Here is a 20,287-nt window from a genome sequence, read left to right on the forward strand (position 1 = left end):
CAAATGCATGTGGTCCTTTGTTTGCAGTGAACTGGAGTCCCAGGGGTCCTCAGAACCCCCAAGCCAGGGGTATGGCATATCTATCTAGTCGTTGTGTAGCAACATTGGTCACTTGAATTGTGATTTTTCAAGGCAGAGGCTGTTTCACTTTACAACCCCACTCCATGAGGGTTTGCCATACATTAGCAGGTAGACTGCAGAAGACCACTTCCAGCCTGGTTTTGGTTGCAGCTTGCTGGCCAGAGTGAAATGAGACGTTGTCTGGTGATTTCCCTTGAAGTTTCTTGCAAGGCGGTAACTCCACTGTCATTGTGGGTCTTGACTACATCTTGTAATTTACACTTAAATCTTAGAGATTAAGGTGATGTGCAGAAACGACATCCTTTGCTGCGTTTTCTACCTGTGTTGGCTCTTCATCCCTAAAAGATAGTTGCTTTTCAAGTGTTTTCATTTATGTAGCTGTGATACAAAGTTCTATTAGGGCCAGGAGCGGTGTCTCATGCCTGTAATCCCAGCACTTTGGGAGGCCAAGGCAGGTGGATCACCTGAGGTCAGAAGTTTGAGACCAGCCAGGCCAACATGGCTAGACATCGTCTCTACTAAAAATACAAAATTAGCCGGTCATGGTGGCGTGCACCTTTAACCCTAGCTACTTGGGAGGCTGAGGCAAAAGAATTGGCTTGAACCCAGGAGGCAGAAGTTGCAGTGAGCCAAGGTCGCGCCATTGCACTCCAGGCCTGGTCAACAAGAGGCTAAGCTCCGTCTCAAAACAAAACAAAACAAAACAAAACAAAAAACCAAATGCAAGTTTATTAGCTGTTGGACCTTTCTTGCCCCTTTCAGCCTTTGAAGATAACAGTATAATATGTCTCAAGGAATGAACCATAGTACATTTAGGCAACAGCATGATATCCTGGAAATAAGAAAAGTAGCTTAGTATATAAGCAAGGAAGGTTTTTGGAGTCAGCATGCTTCAATGCTGATTTTCCATCTGCCCTGAGGCAGCTGTGGGGTCTTGGGCCAGGTTGTGTAACCCGTGCTTCAGTTTTCTTCTCTGGAAAGATAATTCCTACCTCACTGGATAGTTGCCTGGATTAAATGGGATAAAGTCTATGGAAGTTGTTGTGAACTGTAAAAATGCTGTTAAACTTTGAGTTATTGTTATTTTCCCAATCTTGAAGAGTGTTATAGCTTCTTTGTGTTAGATTATCATAACTGTTATGGGATTAGAACTCAAAACGGAAGTAGGTTTTGCTCTGGGCTTGCAGAAAATGCTTCTCAGGCTTACAAGGCTTTCTTTACCTTGACATCTTCTTAGATGATGTCGGAAGACTTCAGCACTTCTACAGGTGCTGGTGTAGGACAGCTCACAATTTAATGGGCCTAGAATGGGTCATGGCAAGTCCTGATTTGTAAGGCCATTTTGTCCAGTATGTGCCCCTCATGCCACTAACAAAATTTGTCCTTGTTAGAGCTAGTAAATGAATTTTAATGGTCAGAGCAACTTTCATTCCCTGTGGGGCCCCCACTGTATTGACCCAGGCGTTGTACTTCCCAGGAGGAGGCCCAGGCCTCGTGTGAGGAATAGCAAGGAGAGAATTCAGCTCCAGTTCAAAAAGCCTACAAATCTGAGACTGTCATTGCTTTTATAAGGTAAGTTGATTTAGCATGCACAGAGCAGTAGTGGATCTCATGCTTGGCCATACTGTAAAGAGGCATGTGTTAAACCTATTTCTGACTATTTTGGAAGAAGGATATCATTTATTTTATTTTGTTTTTGAGACAGAGTTTCGCTTTGTCCCCCAGGCTGGAGTGCAGTAGCACGATCTTGGCTCGCTACAACCTCCTCCTCCAACCTTCAAGCCATTCTCCTGTCTCAGCCTCCCAAGTTGCTGAGATTACAGGCACCTGTCACCATGCCCAACTGATTTTTTTGTGTTTTTAGTAGAGACGGGGTTTCACCATGTTGGCCAGGCTAGTCTCGAACCCCTGACTTCAGGTGATCAGCCCACCTCAGCCTCCCAAAGTGCTGGGATCACCAGTGTGAGCCACCGTGCCCAGCCAGAAGGGTATCATTTTAATTAGTCTTTGTGGAGTCTCTGTCCTGGAACCATCCCCTAGTGTCTCTACCTGGGGTTAATTGTATTTCATTATACAGGAAATCTTGGTATAATAGCATTTTACTTATCTGTAAATTACTTAAGAGAGACATTGAACTTCAAAGGTTTTTTGTTTTTGAGACAGAGTCTTGCTCTGTCGCCCAGGCTGGAGTGCAGTGGTGCAATCTCAGCTTACTGCAACCTCTACCTCCTTGGTTCAAGCAATTCTCCTGTCTCAGCCTCACGCCACCAAACCCGGCTACCTTTTTTGTGTTTTTTTTTTCTGAGATGGAGTCTCATTCTGTTACCCAGGTTGGAGTACAATGGTGCGATCTTGGCTCACTGCAACCTCCGCCTCCTGGGTTCAAGAGATTCTCCTGCCTCAGCCTCCTGAGTAGCTGGGATTACAGGCATGCACCACCATGCCTGGCTTATTTTTGTATTTTTAGTAGAGACAGGTTTTTTTTTTTTTTTTTTTTTTTTGAGATGGAATCTCGCTCTGTCACCCAGGCTGGAGTGCCGTGGTGCAATCTCAGCTCACTACAAGCTCCACCTCCTGGGTTCATGCCATTCTCCTGCCTCAGCCTCCCGAGTAGCTGGGACTACAGGCGCCCGCCACCACGTCTGGCTAATATTTTTTTTTTTTGTATTTTTAGTAGAGATGGTGTTTCACCATGTTAGCCAGGATGGTCTCGATCTCCTGATCTTGTGATCCACCCGCCTTGGCCTCCCAAAGTGCTGGGATTACAGGCGTGAGCCACTGCGCCCAGCTGAGATGGGGTTTCACCATTTTGATCAGGCTGATCTCAAACTCCTGACCTCATGATCCACCCGCCTCAGACTCCCAAAGTGCTGGGATTACAGGCGTGAGCCACCGCGCTCAGACACGCCTGGCCAATTTTTTTTTTTTTTTTTTTTTTTTCAGACGGAGTCTCGCTCTGTCGCCCAGGCTGGAGTGCAGTGGCCGGATCTCAGCTCACTGCAAGCTCCGCCTCCCGGGTTCACGCCATTCTCCTGCCTCAGCCTCCCGAGTAGCTGGGACTACAGGCGCCCGCCAGGTCGCCCGGCTAGTTTTTTGTATTTTTAGTAGAGACGGGGTTTCACCATGTTAGCCAGGATGGTCTTGATCTCCTGACCTCGTGATCCACCCGTCTCGGCCTCCCAAAGTGCTGGGATTACAGGCTTGAGCCACCGCGCCCGGCCAATTTTTTTTATAGTTTTAGTAGAGACGGGATTTCACCATCTTGGCCAGAGTGGTCTCGAACTCCTGACCTCAGGCAAGCTCCCTACCTCGGCCAAAGTGCTGGGATTACAGGCAAGCTCCCTACCTCGGCCAAAGTGCTGGGATTACAGGCGTGAGCCACCGCACCTGACTGAGACGGGGTTTCACCATTTTGGTCAGGCTGATCTCAAACTCCTGACCTCGTGATCCACCTGCCTCGGCCTCCAAAAGTGCTGGGATTACAGGCATGAGCCACCACGCCTGGCCAATTTTTTTTTTTTTTTCTCCCTCAGACGGAGTCTCACTCTGTCACCCAGGCTGGAGTACAGTAGCGCAATCTTGGCTCACTGCAACCTCCGCCTCCTGGGTTCAAGCAATTCTTCTGCCTCAGCCTCCTGAGTAGCTGGGACTATAGGCATGCACCACTACGCCCGGCTAATTTTGAGTATTTTTAGTGGAGACGGGGTTTTACCATGTTGACCATGCTGGTCTCGAACTCCTGACTTCGTGATCCGCCTGTCCCGGCCTCCCAAAGTGCTGGGATTACAGGCGTGAGCCACTGCACTCAGGCTCGCCTGGCCAATTTTTTTTTGTATTTTTAGTAGAGGCAGGATTTCAGCATCTTGGCCAGAATGGTCTCGAACTCCTGACCTCAGGCAATCTGTCTGCCTCAGCCTCCCAAAGTGATGGGATTACGGGCATGAGCCACCAAGCCTGGCCCACTACAAAGGTTTTTAACATTACTGCATTATGGTCGGGCACAGTGGCTCAGGCCTGTAATCCCAGCACTTTGGGAGGCTGAGGTGGGCGGATCACAAGGTCAGGAGTTGAAGTCCAGCCTGGCCAACATGGCAAGACACTGTCTCTACCAAAAATACAAAAATTAGCCAGGCGTGGTTGCGGGCGCCTGTAATCCCAGCTACTTGGGAGACTGAGACAGGACTATCACTTGAACCTGGGAGGCGGGAGTTATAGTGAGCGGAGATCATGCCATTGCACTCCAGCCTGGGCGATAGAAGCAAGACTGTGTCTCAAAACAAAACAAAACAAAACAAAAAACCCATTACTGACTGCATTACAAGGAAGACAGCTTTCTCTTGGATCTGTATGAAATGTTCTAGAGCTCTGTAAATTATCTCTAAAAGATCCTATCTTGATTCTCATAGTATCATTTTTTAGATTAGTACAGGAAAAAAGAGTGGTACATGAGCCTAAATTGACAATATTTGGGCTAGAGGATTAGGGACTTTTAAAAAAGCAAAACTGGCCGGCCACGGTGACTCACGCCTGTAATCCCAGCACTTTGGGAGGCCGAGGCAGGCGGATCATGAAGGCAAGAGTTCGAGACCATCCTGGCCAACATGGTGAGAGCCCCTCTCTGCTAAAAATACAAAAAAAATTAGCCGTGCGCCTGTAGTCCCAGCCACTTAGGAGGCTGAAGCAGAAGAATAGCTTGAGCCTGGGAGGTGGAGGTTGCAGTGAGCTGATATTATGCCACTGCACACCAGCCTGGTGACAGAGCGAGACTCCGTCCCCCCAAAAAAAAAAAAAAAAAAAAAGCAAAATCAAGAGTCTATTTGCAAGCAAATTAACTTATAAATTTTTTTTTAAGAGACAGTCTCACTGTGTTGCCTAGGCTGGTCTTGAACTCCTGGCCTCAAGCGATCCTTCACCTGGGTGCCCCAAAGTGCTGGGATTACAGGCATGATCCACCACACCTAGCCATTAAATTTTGCTGCTTTTTTTTTTCTTTTGAGACAGAGTTTCGCTCTTGTTGCCCAGGCTGGAGTGCAATGGCGCGATCTCATCTCACTGCAACCTCTGTCTCTTGGGTTCAAGCGATTCTCCTGCCTCAGCCTCCCGAGTAGCTGGGATTACAGGCATGTACCACCACGTCCAGCTAATTTTGTATTTTTAGTAGAGACGGGGTTTCTCCATGTTGGTCAGGCTGGTCTCAAACTCCTGACCTCAGGGGATCTGCCCGCCTCGGCCTACCAAAGTGCTGGGATTACAGGCATGAGCCACTGCACTCGGCTTGCTTTTTGTTTTTTTTTAAGAGAGACAGGGTCTTGCTTTGTCACCCAGACTAGAGTGCAGTGGCGTGATCACAGCTCACTATAAACCTCAAAATCCTGGGTGAAGTGATCCTCCTGCCTCAGCCTCTTGAGTAGTTGAGACTACAAGCATGTACCACCACACCTGGCTAATTTTGAAAATTTTTTTTTAGAAATGGGGTCTCGGCCGGGCGCGGTGGCTCAAGCCTGTAATCCCAGCACTTTGGGAGGCCGAGACGGGCGGATCACGAGGTCAGGAGATCGAGACCATCCTGGCTAACACAGTGAAACCCCGTCTCTACTAAAAATACAAAAAAAACTAGCCGGGCGAGGTGGCGGGCGCCTGTAGTCCCAGCTACTCGGGAGGCTGAGGCGGGAGAATGGCGCAAACCCGGGAGGCGGAGCTTGCAGTGAGCTGAGATCGGGCCACTGCACTCCAGTCCGGGCGACAGAGCGAGACTCCGCCTCAAAAAAAAAAAAAAAAAAAAAAAAAAAAAAAAAAGAAATGGGGTCTCACTGTGTTTCCCAGGCTGGTCTTGAACTCCTGGTGTCAAGTGCTCCTCTCATCTCAGCCTTCCAAAGTGCTGAGATTACAGATGTGAACCATGGTGCCTAGCCACTTTACCATTTCTTAGCAATAGAGTATTGTTTCTTTTTTATTTTATTTTATTTTATTTTATTTTATTTTATTTATTTATTTATTTATTTATTTTTTGAGACGGAGTCTCGCCCTGTCGCTCAGGCTGGAGTGCAGTGGCGCGATCTCTGCTCACTGCAAGCTCCGAGTCCTGGTTTCACACCATTCTCCTGCCTCAGCCTCCCGAGTAGCTGGGACTACAGGCGCCGCCACCACGCCCGGCTAATTTTTTGTATTTTTAGTACAGGCGGGGTTTCACTGTGTTAGTGATAATGGTCTCGATCTCCTGATCTCGTGATCTGCCTGCCTCGGCCTCCCAAAGTGCTGAAATTACAGGTGTGAGCCACCGCGCCCAGCCTCTTTTTTATTTTTTATTTTTATTTTTTATTTATTTATTTATTTATTTATTTATTTATTTTTTTTTTTTGAGACGGAGTCTCGCTCTGTCGCCCAGGCTGGAGTGCTGGAGTGCAGTGGCGCGATCTCGGCTCACTGCAAGCTCCGCCTCCCGGGTTTACGCCATTCTCCTGCCTCAGCCTCCCGAGTAGCTTGGGACTACAGGCGCCCGCCACCTCGCCCGGCTAGTTTTTTGTATTTTTTTAGTAGAGATGGGGTTTCACCGTGTTCGCCAGGGTGGTCTGGATCTCCCGACCTCGTGATCCGCCCGTCTCGGCCTCCCAAAGTGCTGGGATTACAGGCTTGAGCCACCGCGCCCGGCCTTATTTTTATTTTTTTTGAGATGGAGTCTCGCTCTGTTGCCCAGGCTGGAATGCATTGGCACGATCTTGGCTCACTGCAACCTCCGCTTCCCGGGTTCAAGTGATTCTCCTGCGTCAGCCCCCGAGTAGCTGGGATTACAGGCGTGCACCACCACAGCTGGCTAATTTTTGTATTTTTATTGGAGATGAGGTTTCCTCGTGTTGGCCAGACTGGTCTCGAACTTCTGACCTCAGGGTGATCTGCTCATCTTGGCCTCCCGAAGTGCCCGAAGTGCTGGGATTATAGGCATGAGCCACTGCACCCAGCCGAGTTTTTTTTTTTTTTTTTTGAGACAGAGTCTCACTCTCATTGCCCAGGCTGCAGTGCAATGGTGCGATCTTGGCTCACTGCAGCCTCTGCCTCCCGGGTTCAAGCGATTCTCCTGCCCCAGTCTCCCGAGTAGCTGAGACTACAGGCGCCTGCCACCATGCCTGGCTATTATTTTTTTTAGTAGAGACGGAGTTTTACCACGTTGGTCAGGGAGTATTGTTTTTTAAGTAATAATCACTTAAAATGTTTTAGATTTTATAATATTCCGGTTTTCTTTTAAATTAGAATGTCAAATTACACACTTTTTATTTTCATTTGGATAGAAGGTATATATAGAACGTAACTTCCTAAAGTAAATTTTATCATCATTGATATTGTATTGAAGTTTTCTCTCTACCATGTCCTATGGGCTGAAATTTCCAGCATCCCTGGGGGGAGCGGAGGCCATCAGGGCAGACCTTCTGTGGACCCGAAAGATTCTGCCCCAGGTCAGCCCTCCACTCCCCACCTCCCCACAATTTGAGAATGAGAGGGAATAGCAGTCAGGAGCAGGAGTATTGGCCTCAATAGACTCCAAGCAATGTTGGACATGATTCTGATTTGCTAAACACTGTGTAGATGTTTTTAAACAAAGTTCACTTAAGGTTACTGCACTAATCCAGGAGTAATGGATTATAAAAACATCTATAAACCTGAGTTTGAGTATTTTTTTTTTTTTTTTTTTGAGACGGAGTCTCGCTCTGTTGCCCAGGCTGGAGTGCAGTGGCCGGATCTCAGCTCACTGCCAGCTCCGCCTCCCGGGTTTACGCCATTCTCCTGCCCCAGCCTCCCGAGTAGCTGGGATTACAGACGCCCGCCAGGTCGCCCGGCTAGTTTTTGTATTTTTTTTAGTACAGACGGGATTTCACCGTGTTCGCCAGGATGGTCTCGATCTCCTGACCTCGTGATCCACCCGTCTCGGCCTCCCAAAGTGGCTGGGATACAGGCTTGAGCCACCGCGCCCGGCCGAGTTTGAGTATTTTTTTTTTTTTTTTTTTTTTTTTTTTTGAGGCAGAGTCTCACTCTGTCCCCGGGGCTGGAGTGCAGTGGCCGGATCTCAGCTCACTGCAAGCTCCGCCTCCCGGGTTTACGCCATTCTCCTGCCTCAGCCTCCCGAGTAGCTGGGACTACAGGCGCCCGCCACTTCGCCCGGCTAGTTTTTTTGTATTTTTAGTAGAGACGGGGTTTCACCGTGTTAGCCAGGATGGTCTCGATCTCCTGACCTCGTGATCCACCCGTCTCGGCCTCCCAAAGTGCTGGGATTACAGGCTTGAGCCACCGCGCCCGGCCGAGTTTGAGTATTTTTAAAAACAAAATTGTTAAACCGGAGGTGTTGCTTTTTTTCTTGTCATCTCTCAGTATAGTCCTCAGTTAAGTATGCTAATAAGCAAAATGCACCAAAACTTTTTGCTAATAGTTGTGCTTTAACTTAATATTTGTTATTTCATAGAGACTCTGTTAGGAAAAGCTTTTTATTCTGAATCACTATGCAGTTATTCTTTGATACTGTCAGTCAAATCTTATTTTTAGGGGCTTGACTGGGTTTTATGAAAGCCCAGTAAGCCATTTGCCCATAAGGCAGTCATCAGTCCTATTTCCTGATGCCATGTGACAGAAGGGGTCCATGTAGAATTTAGTTTATTCCTGGAAGTCCCAAGGAAACTTGCAAGTCTTATGATGAACTAGGAAGGAAACCTGCAAGTATTATGATGAACTGGGAAGGAAACCTGCAAGTATTATGATGAACTGGGAAGGAAACCTGCAAGTATTATGATGAACTACGTAGAACTACATGTCTCTTGTGATGAAATGCATCCCCCTCTGTTTACAGGATGTGGGGAGTTTTCAGAAGCAAAGGCAATTAGTCTAGAGTGGAGCCGGCCTTCCAGTCCTCAAGACTGGGGAGCAGCAGTTGGTGCTCATTAGTGAAGAGTTTCTTTTTTTTCAATTTCTGGACAGTGCTCTCCATGTTACTGAAGTCTTCTTTGTGGGTTGCTGGACCAGGAATATTAACTATTGCCTCTTGGCCCTCCTTGTTCTCAGGATTCCAGCTTTCCCTCCTGGCCAGAAATGTTCAGCCTGGACTCATTCAGAAAAGGTAAGACTGCAACTGTGCTTGCAACCTCATGCTCTTCTTTATTGGGATGGGCAGCTCTGAGGGCTGTGAAAGTCTCTCCCCACTATGTAGTTCTTGCACGTTTCTTTGGGTGGTTTTCCCAAGTCCTTTCCTATAGCCTTCCTCTTGCATGGTGCTTATAATCTGTGCCAACTCTTGCCCTGGCCTTTGTGTATATTTGCCATGCTTCCTCCCAGTGCCCTCCTCTGCGTTCTCCCTGCTTATTAAAATCCTATTTTTTTTTTTTTTTTGAGTTGGAGTCTCTGTCGCCCAGGCTGGAGTGCAGTGGTGCGATCTCTGCTCAATGCAACTTGCGCCCTTCTGGGTTGAACCAGTTCTCCTGCCTCAGTCTCCATAGTAGCTGGGATTACAGGCACCAGCCACCAAGCTCAGCTAATTCTTTCTCATTTTTAGTTGAGACTAAAAATGTCACCATGTTGGCCAGGCTGGTCTTGAACTGTTGACCTCAAGTGATCCACCCACCTCGGCCTCCCAAAGTGGTGGGATTACAGGCGTGAGCCACCGTGCCTAGCTTCTAAAATCCTAGTTTTCTAGGCTCGTATTTTATACCATCTCCTTCATGAAGATGTTGACCAAAATGCAGTCTTTCTCCAACCTTCCTCAGTACCATACCTGTTAGTTCTCATGGTTAGTCTATTCTGAATTAATCATTGTGTCACTAGATTGGAAGCTCCCTGCAGCCAGGGCCTGTTGTGCTCTTTTATCATGCCTAGCACCTGGCCAGCATTTCACACATAGTAGACCTCAGTAAACACTGGTGGAAGTGGATTGAATCTGTATTAGGCTATTCTTGCATTGGTATGAAAAAATACCTGAGACTGGGTAATTTATAAGAAAAGAGGTTTAATTGGCTCACATTTCTGCAGCGTGTATAGGAGGCATGCTGCTGGCACCTGCTTGGCTTCTGGGGAGGACTCAGGGAGCTTTTACTCAGGGGTAGAAGGTGAAGCGGGAATAGGCATGTCACATGGCAAAAATCAGGATCCAGAGAGAGAGTTGGGGAGGTGCCACACAATTTAAACAATATCGACTGGGTGTGATGAATCCCAGCACTTTGGGAGGCCAAGGTGGGCGGATTGCCTGAGCTCAGGAGTTTGAGACCAGCCTGGGCAACTAGGTGAAACCCCGTCTCTACTAAAATACAAAAAATTATCCAGGTGTGGCAGTGTGCGCCTGTAGTCCCAGCTACTTGGGAGGCTGAGGCAGGAGAACAGCTTGAACCCGGGAAACAGAGGTTGCAGTGAGCCGAGATTGCACCACTGCACTCCAGCCTGGGCAACAGAGCGAGACTCCATCTCAAAAAAAAAAAAAAAATTAGCTGGGCATAGTGGTGGGCGCCTGTAATCCCAGCTACTCGGGAGGCTGAGGCAGGAGAATCGCTTGAACCTGGGAGACGGGTTACAGTGAGCTGAGATCGTGCCATTGCACTCCAGCCTGGGCAACAAGAGTGAGATGCCATCTCAAAAATAAATAAATAGGCCAGGCACGGTGGCTCAAGCCTGTAATCCCAGCACTTTGGGAGGCCGAGACGGGCGGATCACGAGGTCAGGATATAGAGACCATCCTGGCTAACACGGTGAAACCCTGTCTCTACTAAAAAATACAAAAAAACTAGCCGGGCAAGGTGGCAGGCACCTGTAGTCCCAGCTACTCGGGAGGCTGAGGCAGGAGAATGGCATAAACCCGGGAGGCGGAGCTTGCAGTGAGCCAAGATCGCGCCACTGCACTCCAGCCTGGGTGACATGGCGAGACTCCGTCTCAAAAAAATAAGTAAATAAATAAATAAATAAAATAAACAACAAGATTTCATGAGAGGCTGGGCGTGGTGTCTCACGCCTGTAATCCCAGCGCTTTGTGAGGCCAAGGCCGGCGGATCACCTGAAGTCAGGCATTTGAGACCAGCCTGGCCAACATGGTGAGACCCCTGTCTCTACTAAAAATACAGAAAATTAGCCAGGTGTGGTGGTATGCGCCTCAAAAAAAAAAAAAAAAAAAGATTTCATGAGAATTTACTCACTATTACAAGGATAGCAGCAAGCCATGAGGGATCCACTCTATGACCCTCCAACAGTGGAGATAACATTTGTTTTTGTTTTTTTGAGGTGGAGTCTTGCTCTGTCGCCCAGGCTGGAGTGCAGTGGCCAGACTAAATAGGTCTTCCTGATTGTGTCTTCTCTCTAAGTTGTGTTCCTCGAGGCCTGGGAAAGCCCTGGCCAAGTGGTGCCCTGTGTAACCCATTGAATGGGGCCAGAAAGAGGGCTGGATGTACTAGGGCTCAGAGCAGCCTCTCCCTGCCTCCTTGTGTGTCTCCAGCCACTCCATCTGTTTTCATATTGTTTGAAAAAATTAATTCCTGTCATCCTGGGCTTTTTTTTTTTTGCTAACTATGTAAGAAGGAAAAAGCTGAACTTGAGATTAGTGTGGGCAGCACATTTTTTTTTTTTTTTAGCTAAAATTAGCACTTTATGTTTACTTACTAACCAGTGGGCTTTGTTGTCTACCCACTTGTAAAAGGTCGACGAAAACAGGTTTTCTCATCGTGAGAATGTCTCTGAATTAATAGTACTGATTTTGTAAAGAGATGGAAAGCTCAATAAAAATCATGATGCTTGGCTGGGCATGGTGGCTCACGCCTGTAATCCCAGCACTTTGGGAGGCTAAGATGGGCGGACTACCTGACATCCGGAGTTTCAGATCAGCCTGGCCAACATGGTGAAACCCCATCTCTACTAAAAAAAAAAAAGAAATACAAAAATCAGTCGGGCGTGATGGCAGTCACCTATAATCTCAGCTACTCAGGAGGCTGAGGCAGAAAATCGCTTGAACCCAGGAGGCGGAGGTGGCAGTGAACTCAGATCACGCCACTGCACTCCAGCCTAGGTGACAGACTGAGACTCCGTCTCAAAAAAAAAAAAAAAAAAAAATTTTTTTTTTTTTCTGGGCTCAGTGTCCCATGCCTGTAATCCCAGCACTATAGGAGGCCGAGACGAGAAGACTATTTGAGCCAGAAGTTTGGGAGCAGCCTGGACAGCACTGGAGACCCTGTGTCTCTGTATTTTTAGCAAGCTCCACCTCCTGGGTTCATGCCATTCTCCTGCCTCAGTCTTCTGAGTAGCTGGGACTATAGGCGCCAGTCACCACACCTGGCTAATTTTTTGTATTTTTAGTGGAGATGGGGTTTCACCGTGTTAGCCAGGATGGTCTCGATCTCCTGACCTCGTGATCCACCTGCCTCGGCCTCCTAAAGTGTTGGGAATATAGGCGTGAACCACTGCGCCTCGCTATTTTTTGTATTTTTTAAAGAAATAAATAATAATAATAATAATAATAAAATATATATATATATATATATATATTTGGTGGAAACAGGGTCTTCCTATGTTTCCCAGGCTGTTCGCAAACTCCTGCCTTCATGTAATCCTCCTTCCTTGGCCTCCCAAAGTGTTGGGACTACAGGTGTGAGCCACTGTGCTTGGCTTGGGCTTTCCTTTTACATGTTTCTTTGTTCTTCATGAAATTATGAGCTCCTAGGGTGTCATGAACCTTGAGAGGAAATGTGAGTTGATGTGAAGCTTGAGGTTCTCGAGTTTGACTGACTGGGGTGACTGACTGGGGCTTGAATCTGGCTTTCCCTAATACTAGCAAGGTGTTAGCTTACCTGATCCTGTTTCCTACCCCCTATCTTTAGGACTACAGTGAAGATATTAGAACTGAAATATAGGAAGAGCACCTGGCTGTGGTCTGTGCTCAACCCTTAGTCTTGGGCATGGTATGCCCCTGATAAATACTATAGAGCTATAGGCTTACCTCAGCATGCAGTGTGCTGTGAGTTTGCATGATTGAGCACCTGTTGTGTAGGAGACACTAGGGTGAAGAGAGCTCTATTTCAGAGATGCTTCTTGGTACTCTGGAGCTTTTAGCCTCAATGGGATGGGCCATTTGATGGTTCTGATGGAAACAGCTATAGCAATTCCATGCAGCATTGTGGATGGTGGCCCACTGGGTCTTGTGGCTAGCTACCATCTTTCCCATTATGTAATTTAACAAAGCTGTTGGCAAGAATGCCCATGTTCCTGGTAAGTTACTTGTTACTGCCCTTGCCAGCATCGTAACTCAGCTGTCTGATTTCTTACCTGTAATGCCATCAGACTCAGGCTACAAAGAGCAAACTGAACAATAAAAAAGAGAGAGAAAAAAAAAGAAGAACCAGCTGAGTCTTTCACAGCCAGCACAAAACTTTGAAAAACACTGGATCAATAGCAAGAATGTGCATTTTCTCTCCAGCTACATGGTCAGAAGTGGGCTCAGTGAAGTTGTGGGATTGTAACAACTCTCTCCCAATTGCTGAAAATGCTTAATGAGATAATAACTAATCATTGAATCATTTATTCTTTTTTTTTTTTTCAATCCAGCATCCCTGGATGTGAATGAGGACCCTCCTTAAACAGGAATGGAGAGGTTGAGCTGGTCATTTCCAACCTTAGCTTCAAGGCAGAACTGGAATTAGTTTCAAAATAAACCTTGATCCTAGGCACTTAGTTCTAGAAGATCCTACAAGCACGTCTGCTGTAACCCTATGTATGTTTTCTGTAAAATCACATACCTATAAAATAAAAAGAAAAAAAATCACACATTTATAATATTATAAGAGAGCTTATGGGAAATATAGAATTGGGCCAATGCAGCTGCAACTTTGTGACCAAAATATGACAAAAACAATCATTGGTGCTTGGGAAGATGCTTTGGACCACCTAGACAGGCAGCTGAGGGTGATGTGATGCTACAAATGTACAAAGAGCTGTCTTCTTTTTTTTTTTTTTTTTTTTTGAGAAGGAGTCTTGTTCTGTGGCCAGGCTGGAGTGGATGGCGTAATCTCGGCTCACTGCAACCTCTGCCTCCTGGGTTCAAGTGATTCTCCTGCCTCAGCCTTCTGAGTAGCTGGGATTACAGGCACACGCCACCATGCCCTGCCAATTTTTGTATTTTTAGTAGAGACGGGGTTTCACCATATTGGCCAGGATGGTCTTGATCTCTTGACCTCGTGATCCACTGGCCTTGGCCTCCCAAAGTGCTGGGATTACAGGCGTGAGCCTCTGCACCCAGCTACAAAGAGCCTTCTAATGCAAGCAGAGCTGGCAGTTACTGAGGAAGCCCAGGTGGAGGTGGAGCTCTGAAACAGCCACTGTGGTAAAGGAGTGTGTGCAGCTGGGACTGTGAGGGAGGAGGGTTGGAGTGCAGGACTTGCTTCCTCCCCAATATTTTATTGTGAAAATTTTCAAAAATACTGAAATATTGAAGAAATTGTATAGTGAACACCTTTGTATCTACCACCTTGATTCTCTATAGGCACTCGATTTTAATAAAAAAAAAAAGAAATAGCTGAAAGGGCTTTTTCTTTCCTGCTGAAGATTACAGTTCTACTCCTGCCTTTGCAGCTCCTTTGCCTTCAGAATTTTTTGAAACAAGAGTTATGTTTTACTGATATCTTTCTCCTCTTTACTAATTGTATATGAGTCAATTTGCATTCCACAAATGAACGTCTTTGTAGAACAGGTGGTTTCTCAAGCTTCAGGTGTGTGTGGCCATCTCTGCTCCCCTTCTACCCCATTTACTATACTGAAACCAGGGGCCAAAGAGAGCAAAGAGCGCATGCATTTCTCCCACCCCCCAGACTAGTGACTCTCTGAATGTCACCATTTAGGTGGTTTAAAAGGACCTTAAGCCTTCCTTACCCATGTATTTCCACCTTCCCGTGGAAGACTCAGTGAGTCTTAATTTTCATTCATGTACCTCAAGTTTTTGGGACTTCTTAGAAATGTACTTTCTGGTTACTAATAAGTAGCATTTAGCCCCCGAATGAATGGAAGTATTTGGAATGGCAGGTTGTTCTCTTTTAGAAAGAGGGAGAAGGCTGGTAAGTGTGTGTGGGTCTGGTTTTAGCTCTCAAGCTGGACCCACATAATACAGTTGTCCCTCTCTTGCCCAGCTCTTGGAGGGAAAGAATGATTTGAGATTTGGTGGCTGAGGTAGCCATCCCGGGAACCCACAGCAAAGCTACCATAAGAAGCAGACACGTGGTGCTTTTGAGTTGACATGGTACCAAAGCTTTCAGCTTTCTCCTGTTGTCCTGTCACATCCTCACAACTAAGAGAAGTATATAGGATGGGTGTTAACCTCATAGGGGGTAGCTAAGGGGACAGGAAGAGCTTGAGGGCTCTTTCCAAGGCTGTCACATATCACATCATATGAGACGCTTGCCTTCTTCCCATGTGGCGTTGTTAGTGCTGTTCCTCAGAACCTGTGGCTGCTCCCAGCACTGTCTAGCAGCCCTGCTGCCCAGAGCTCCTCATGGATGCTCTGAGTGAGTCAGTTCAGGGGTCTGTGACTGTGAGGGGTGAGAACATGTCGCCCTGATGCCCTCTCTCTTTCCCCAGATCGGGCCCAGCACAGGCAGCGTCAGTGCAAACTTCCCCCACCCCGCCTTCCACCCATGTGTGTCAACCCTGCCCCTGGAGGGACCATCTCTCGAGGTAAGGGAGGAGCCTTGCCTCCAGCAACAGCTTGGTCCAGGGTCTGTGGGGAGGCGGGTGGCAATGGGAGCCCTGGTGCCAGGGCCACAGGCCTCCAGAAAATGAGTGAGGAAGGGCGGGATTAGCAGAGCTGTTGGAGCCCTGAGGGAGAAATTACTTGGAAAAGTCTAGGTTTCTTCATGATCCTTGGACTCATGGCCTGGACCCTCCAGTCTTCTTGGGCCTCCTTGTGTGGCCTGGACTAAAGCCTAGGCTCAGTTTGGGTGGTTCTCTTAGCACCAGCATGGAGAATCTGCAGGGCTTGGGGCATCGAGGCTCTAGAAGTCCCTGATCAGGTGGCTCAGAGAGCAGGGTGCTTGTAACAGGGCTAGAACAGACAGCCCTGACTCAGCCCTAGTGCTCTCCATCTTGGAGGGTTTGGGGATACACACAGATTGCTTTCCTGTCTCCCATGTGGCACCTCAAAGCACTTTACTGACATTAAAATGTGCCTCTCAGTCCATTTGGCAAGGTAGGCTGTCCTTTTGATTGGGGAGAATGTTAGAGCACTGGGTAAGTAGCAGCTTACCTCAGGCCCTACCAGTACCCAGGGATGGCGCCAGGGATAGGACCCAGGGAAGCATCGCTGCACATGAGCGCCTCCTCTCCTCCCTCAGACTTATTAATAGACCTTTTCCAGGCCTGCTAAGGTCAGTGCTCCTGGAATCCTTTTTGTCCTGATAGCTGCTCTTCTCCGCCCTATAGGCTGCCGTCCACACCCCTCTGCCTAGCCGAAGGAGCCCTGTTTTAGGTCATAGAGTCATTTTTTCATCTAGAGACAGCACGTCTACTCTAGGGTCTGTCTGTAAAGTGCTTTGAAGGTCAAGAGCTCAGGAGGAGTGCTGGAACACAGAGCACCTCAGTTTCTGCAGCCCATGCTGCTGCTGCGTCCCAGGCAGTTTCCACACTCCTGCTGCCACGGCCCTGACTACTGACAGCAGGATAGAAATGAGTACTTCTAGCCCCTGACCATTTGACTTAGGTTTTAAAGAAATGCCACCCCCCTACCGTTACCAAAACAAGAGTTGATTGCCCTTTTTTTTTTCTTTCTTAAAATGCCCTGTAACTCGAAAAGGCTGAACGTTAACATTTCCAACATGGCAGGTGAGTGGCTCTGAGAGTGTCAGATGTGCTTTGGCTAAGCTTGAAGACGGTTAGTTGGGGTTAACCAGGCAGTTGGCTAGGCATTGCCTTCTTGAGCACGTGCAAAGGAGAACACTGGTTGCAGGATGGGCAGTCGCTGCCTCTGGGGCAGCCCCACATGTGCTGTGCTCTCTTAGACCCCTGAGCCTGGTGGTCTCTTCTCACAGCTACGCCTCCAGGAGGCATCCGTGGGTGTGTGCATTTTGCCTTCTCTCTCTCAGCTAGAAGCAACAGCCCTCTTAGCCTGCAGATAGCAATCAGGCCTTTCCCCTGTGCTTTCTAGCTCCCTAGAGGCTTTACTGGTGCTCCTGCCCTTAAAGAGATGTGTTACAGCAACAGTCTCTCTGGTGTTCATATAAGGAAAACAGTACACAGAAAATGGTGGCCATTTATATTGATCACCGTACTCAGCAGAATCAGATTTGGAACTGAAAAAAAATGATCACCTCCCTGCCTCCTTGACCCCCCTTCCCCCACTGCCAGTGTCTTCCCAAGGCTTCCTTCCAGGGTAAAGGGTGAGTATATCAAGAAACTCACCTCTGGCTGTCCCTTGTCACTCTGCCCCACCTACTCAGATTTGAGACACAGAAAGCACCATGGGATGACACTTCTGGCAGGATCTTGGGGGCCACAAAACTGATCTTTCCTTTCCATTGCCTCGGATAGATGTGTGCCCTCTTCTTGATGTGGTGGTTTACGTCAAGAGACTTGTGGCTGGCCGAGCATGGTGGCTCACGCCTGCAATCCCAGCATTTTGGGAGGCCGAGGTGTGTGGATCATCTGAGGCTAGGAGTTCAAGATCAGCCTGGCCAACATGGTGAAACCCATCTCTACTAAACATACAAAAAATTAGCTGGGCGTGGTGGTGCATGCCTGTAATCCCAGCTACTTGGGAGGCTGAGGCAGGAGAATTGCTTGAATGTGGGAGGTGGGGGTTGCAGTGAGCTGAGATTGCACCAGTACACTCTAGCCTGGGCAAAAGAGCAAGACTCCATCTCAAAAAAAAAAAAAAAAAAAAGAGAGACCTGCGACTTATGTGGAAGGGGAAGCCATGAGGACAGATGACCTGGTAGGGCAGTCGGGTACCCACCTGGCTCCTGTAGCTCCTCCTACCCGTCTCCTTGCCAGCCAAGTGGATCCTTTCTTGCCATTTTGACCATGTGTAATATATCTAAATATGGTTGGGTAAGTTGCCAAAATATAGGCTGAGACCCCTGGTTTCTTTAGGTGTTGGTGGTCCCTTCCACTGTCCCTCTAGAAGTTCTCTGCTCTGCCCAAAGCCTGAACTACCTTGGGCTTCCTCTTGTTGCCTTTTTCTGGGGCCTCCGAAGTATAGGTTCCTAAAGCATTCTCCCGTGTATTCAGCAGATCCTTTACGCCTTAACTCTGTGCTGCTAGATGTAGTTGTTTAGCACATGTAGTACCAGATGTCATACCCGATCCAGAAGTGGATAGAGAGATCACTGAGCCAGTAAACCCTTTCTTTTTTCAGAACTTCCCTCCTTTTTCACAGGCAAAGGAATCAACTTTCTCTCCTCCAAGAATACGGAGAAGGCTTAACGGTGGTGTAAAGAAAGGGGGGCATGTCTAAGGCCCTCTTTTTTTTTGCCTTTGTTTTATTGTTTCTAACTTTCTATTTCTATTTATTTATTTATTTGTGAGCTGGAGTCTCGCTCTGTCACCCGGGCTGGAATGTGGTGGCATAATGTTGGCTCACTGCAACCTCTGCCGCCTGGGTTTAAGTGATTCTTGTGCCTCAGCCTCCCTGGTAGCTGGAACTACAGGCATGTACCACCATGCCCAGCTGATTTTTTTGTATTTTTAGTAGGGATGGGGTTTCACCATTTTGCCCAGGCTGGTCTCCAACTCCTGGACTCAAGTGATCCGCCTGCCTCAGCCTCCTGATTACAGGCATGAGCCACCGTGCCTGGCTTTTTTCCTAACTTTCTTTTTTCTTTTTTTGACGGAGTTTCACTCTTGTTGCCCAGGCTGGAGTGCAATGGCGCAATCTTGGCTCACCGCAACCTCCACCTCCTAGGTTCAAGTGATTCTCCTGCCTCAGCCCCCTGAGTAGCTGGGAATACAGGCATGTGCCACTATGCCTGGCTAATTTTTTGTACTTTTTTAGTAGAGATGGGGTTTCTCAAAACTCCTGACCTCAGGCAATCTGCCCGCCTCGGCCTCCCAAAGTGTTGGGATTACAGGCATGAGCCACTGTGGCCAGCCCTTTTTTCTAACTTTCTTTAAGGTCCTTTATTGATTGATTGATTGATTGCGATGGAGTCTCACTCTGTCACCTAGGCTGGAGTGCAATGGCATAATCTCGGCTCACTGCAACCTCCCTCCTGGGTTTGAGCCATTCTCCTGCCTCAGCCTCTTAAGTAGCTGGGATTACAGGCACCCGCCACCATGCCCAGAGCTAATTTCTGTATTTTTAGTAGAGATGGAGTTTCACCACATTGGCCAGGCTGGCCTTGGACTCCTGACCTCAGGTGATCCACCCGCCTCCGCCTCCCAAAGTGCTGGATTACAGGCATGAGCCACCGCACCCGGTCTTTGAGGTCCTTTAGAGGAGGAGTTGGCAAACTTTTTTGTAAGCATCAGGTAATAATATTTTACGCTGTGTGGGTCATAAGCTTTCTGTTGCAGTTATTTGACTCTGCCATTATAGAATGAAAGCAGTCATAGATAATAGCAAATAACATAATAGAATAACAGTAAATGAGTGTGTCTTTGTTCCAATAAAACTTTCTAACAACAGGCAGGGGGCTGGATTTGGTCTGTAGGCTGTAGTTTGCCAACTCCTGCTCTAGACCAGTGAGGAGAAGATCACAGAAGCAGAAGAGTTCTCAGAGCTGCTGTAAAGAGTTGCCCTTATCTTACAAGAGTCAGTGAGGTTTGTGGAGGTGAAATACTTGCTCAGGGTGACTCTTGCTGTTAGAACCCAATTGAAATAAATGAATAGGAAAAGGGGACTGCATTAGTCCATTTTTGTGCTGCTGATAAAGACATACCCGAGACTGGGTAATTATAAAGAAAAAGAGGTTAGGCCGAGCGCGGTGGCTCAAGCCTGTAATCCCAGCACTTTGGGAGGCCCAGGCGGGCGGATCACGAGGTCAGGAGATTGAGACCATCCTGGCTAACACGGTGAAACCCCGTCTCTACTAAAAAATACAAAAAAACTAGCCGGGTGAGGGGGCGGACGCCTGTAGTCCCAGCTACTCGGGAGGCTGAGGCAGGAGAATGGCGTAAACCCAGGAGGCAGAGCTTGCAGTGAGCCGAGATCCGGCCATTGCACTCCAGCCTGGGCAACAGAGTGACACTCCATCTCAAAAAAAAAAAAAAAAAAGAAAAAGAA

General features: G+C 47.7%; 1 long non-coding RNA gene across 1 annotated transcript; it reads left to right on the top strand.

Moving 5' to 3' along the window:
• The first annotated feature begins 1,624 nt into the window (after window positions 1–1,624).
• On the top strand, window positions 1,625–17,716 carry LOC115899907. The gene is made up of 4 exons (XR_004059497.1): window positions 1,625–1,653; window positions 9,124–9,178; window positions 15,652–15,747; window positions 16,862–17,716. It is a non-coding gene; the product is annotated as an uncharacterized LOC115899907 (long non-coding RNA).
• The last annotated feature ends 2,571 nt before the right edge of the window (window positions 17,717–20,287 follow it).

Source organism: Rhinopithecus roxellana, chromosome 10 (assembly GCF_007565055.1).
Source record: "Rhinopithecus roxellana isolate Shanxi Qingling chromosome 10, ASM756505v1, whole genome shotgun sequence".
Lineage (NCBI taxonomy): Eukaryota > Metazoa > Chordata > Mammalia > Primates > Cercopithecidae > Rhinopithecus > Rhinopithecus roxellana.